At 44.3% G+C, this 3,416-nt stretch overlaps 1 long non-coding RNA gene across 1 annotated transcript; it reads right to left on the bottom strand.

The window, feature by feature from the left end:
* Positions 1–1,086: 1,086 nt before the first annotated feature.
* On the bottom strand, positions 1,087–2,860 carry Gm40746. Its single transcript, XR_871973.2, has 3 exons — positions 2,720–2,860; positions 2,251–2,317; positions 1,087–1,170 (listed from the first exon to the last, which is right to left on the bottom strand). It is a non-coding gene; the product is annotated as a predicted gene, 40746 (long non-coding RNA).
* Between the last annotated feature and the right edge of the window lie 556 nt (positions 2,861–3,416).

Here is a 3,416-nt window from a genome sequence, read left to right as displayed (position 1 = left end):
CATAGTGGCTATATTAGCTTACATTCTTAGCAGTCATGGATAAGCAATCTACTGTACCCTTATCCATGCCAGCATTATTCTTTGTTTTCTTGATGACAGCTATTCTGACTGGGGTTAGGTGGAATCTCACAATGGTTTTAATTTGTAATTTTCTGATGGATAATGATGTTTGTGCTGGCTATTGTTTTGTTAACTTGGCCCAAGTTAGGGTCATCTGGGAAGAGGGAAGCTTAATTGAGAAAATACCACCTCAGGCAAGTCCGTAAGGCATATTTTTGATTGGTGATTGATGTGAGAGGGCCCTGCCCACTGTGGGCGGTAGCACCCCCTAGGCAAGGTGATATGGGAAAGCAAGTGGAACACAATCAGGAGGAGCAAGCCAATAAGCATCGTTCCTCCATGACCTCTGCTTCAGTTTCTGCCTCCAGGTTCCTACTTTGAGTTCCTGCCCCAACTTCCTTCAGAAATGGACTGTTACTCAAGAGTCAAAAGACCAAAAAAGCCATTTCTTCTACAAATTTCTTTCAGTCATAATGTTTTATTGAAGGAATAGAAATCCTACTAAGATCATGTTGAACACTTTTTAAAATATTTATTAGCCCTTTGTATTTCTTCTTTTGAGAAATAACTGTTCCTTTAATTAACACACTTATTAACTGACAGCTTTGCTCCTTTGTCATGACATCTTCGCAGCCATTTCTGTATTCTCCATAGGAAGTCCTTGTCTCTGACATACAGCAGGTGAAGGTTTTCTCACAACCTGCGACCCATCCATTCACTCTGCTGGCTGTTCCCTCAACTCTGCAGAAACCCTCTAATTTCCAATGTTCCCACTTGTCTACCCATGGGCTTGCCCCCTGAGGTGCAAGTTCTGCTGAGAAAGTTCATGCCTATTCCTACATCTTGACAAGTTTCACTTGGCTCCATTTTCATGACCTAAGAGGAACTTCCTAGAAACACTGGCTTAAGGCTTAACATATGAGCTTAGGACAAAGCAAACCTTCAGGCCACAGTGCCTACGTCAAAATCTGGCTTTAACACCTCTTCTTTGAATAATGAATACCATCCAGTCAGTCTAAGCTCTTGTACATGAAGAACTCTTGATAAACTGGTTGTGGCCCTCATTCTTCCATTTTTCTTGGGCCTGGCAGTTAATTGATTGGCATCAGGCTAAACAGACAAAGGCAGAGCACATAGTGAGCACATGGTATAGAAATATGAAAAGATAGAAAGAATATCAGACCTGCCCCCCTAAAGTGTTGAAAAGAAGGATTTCAGGGGAATGTATGGACCTAGTCTTGCAGAGACCTTCAAAGATGGATGCAGCCCTCTGGAGGCAACTACAGATAATGCACGCTTCTCTCTTGCCTGCTTCTATTGGCTAACTGCAACAAGATGGAAATATCGATACGATTCACATGGGTAAGCCTCCCGTGATGCAGAATTATATGGAGAAAGATGGGCACTGGTCCCGTGAAAAACAATGGAAGACATTAAAGCCAATTTCTTTTTAAACTTTGAATCTGCTCATTGATATAGTCACTTTTTATTCACTAGTTTCTATTCAGTGCAATGTCAGGAACTAATGTGATTACTAAGGATATAAAAGGAACAAGATGGTTTTTGATCATGTCTTAAATGAGCTGCCAGGGAGCCAGGCAGGCAGTAAACACAGGCACAGTTAAAATAGCCTGGAGGCATTTCTTGTGACATGTGCCACACTAGGTAGCAGCAGAGTAACTGCTTTAGGAGAAATGACTGTGCATGGCCTTGGTGAGAAGGAAAAACCTACAGAGAGAAAGGAAGAATTAAAAAGGGTTGAAGAATGTTCAAAATGTTCCAGAAATAAGCAGTAAGTACAACCGCTCCTTGGTCCAATCATGTCTGCCTGATCCAGAACAAAATGGAGCCAATACAGCTGGGCTGTGAGGCAAGAGCCACATTTGGAACAGTGGATGGGGCTGCTCCATGTTAAAAAAAAAAAAAAAAAGAGCTCTGCCAGTGGGGATAAGGGGTCTGCGCAACAATGTGTACACCTTCAGAGTAGTCCTGCTGCCAGACAGCGCTGGCTCTGTGTGCTGTGTGTCTCCAGACCTTTGTACATGCAGTGCCATTAGAAACCCAGCCCTTCTTCAACCTGATAAACAGTGACTCGCCCTTCTTGACCCAGTTTGTGTATCATTTCCTGTGTGAGGCTTTCTGACATCTCCACAAGTTGCCTTAGTCACTTCCTCTTCTGTGCGCACTTACCACTATGCATCTCTTGGTATGGCCCCATTGTTGACTGATCCTCTCTTTCAAGGGGGTGGGGCGGCTGCTGTGAAGGCAAGGAACACTTTCCAGTTCTTTGTATCCCAGCTCTAACACACCAGTCATCCCTAAGCCCTTTAAGAGTTGAGGGCATACTGTGTTCATTTTTGCATCTTCGCCCTACTTTCCCTCCATCCCCAATACACCCAGGACAGGATAGACCATGTTAGTAACACCCCAAAATGCAAACAGGAGACTTTCCACTAACCCCAACCTTTACTGAGAAGCAAAGCTGACCCAGCAGTGGTGTCAAAGTTTGGAAACGGTCTAGAGTTCCCTGGCACGGAAAGAAAGGCAGTTGCTGGGATCCGTTCATGTAGCTTGCTTGCTATCTGGTGTTTTGCTGGAGTTCAGAGGGCGTTTTCATCCATCTCAGGCTGATAGCAGCTGCTATTTAGTAAATACTTACTGTATACCAGGCTATTGCAGTGGCTGCACGTTAGCATCCATCTCATCTTCAGAAGAATTCGAAACTGCTTTCATATTTACCCACTAAGCAGATGAGGGATGGGGTTGTGTGAGCATTGGTAACTCAGTGTAGGTCACACAGCCCACAGGAAGCGGGGCTGGAAGTCACACTCAGGAAGCTCAGCGCCAGAGATTAGTCTCTTTACTTCTAACATACTGCCTTTGAAGATTAAAATGCGATAGTTCAGTGTTTAAGGACGAAACCAGTAACAGCAGAGGCTTATCTTCTTCCTCCTTTTCCCAAATAGTCCCAGCACCTGTCCAAGAGCGGTGGTTGTTTACTACTGAAGAGATCAGTGGTCATTCATCAGCAGTGAGTGACTTAGCTCAGAGCTCATCCAACCCTAGCCAGGACATTTTTGAGGTACTGAGCAATATTGGTTACTTCATGGTTATCACTAAATGCCAGGCACCAGCAACTTAAAGAAGATGGGATTCATGTGGGCTCAATGTGTGAGGATTCAGTTCACCACAGAGGGCATGGCAAAGGTCAGAGAAGCTTGACACTATAGCAGGAAGAATATGGATGCTTTTTCCTGTCTCTGTGGACCAGGGAATAGACCCAGGACCAGAAGCAAGATAGAGTTGTAATCTTTAGCCCTGCCTCCTAGAGGTCCACTTCTTCCAGATAGGCTCCT

This window comes from Mus musculus, chromosome 10 (assembly GCF_000001635.26).
Source record: "Mus musculus strain C57BL/6J chromosome 10, GRCm38.p6 C57BL/6J".
NCBI classification, from domain to species: domain Eukaryota; kingdom Metazoa; phylum Chordata; class Mammalia; order Rodentia; family Muridae; genus Mus; species Mus musculus.
This window is presented reverse-complemented; position numbering and strand designations above follow the sequence as displayed.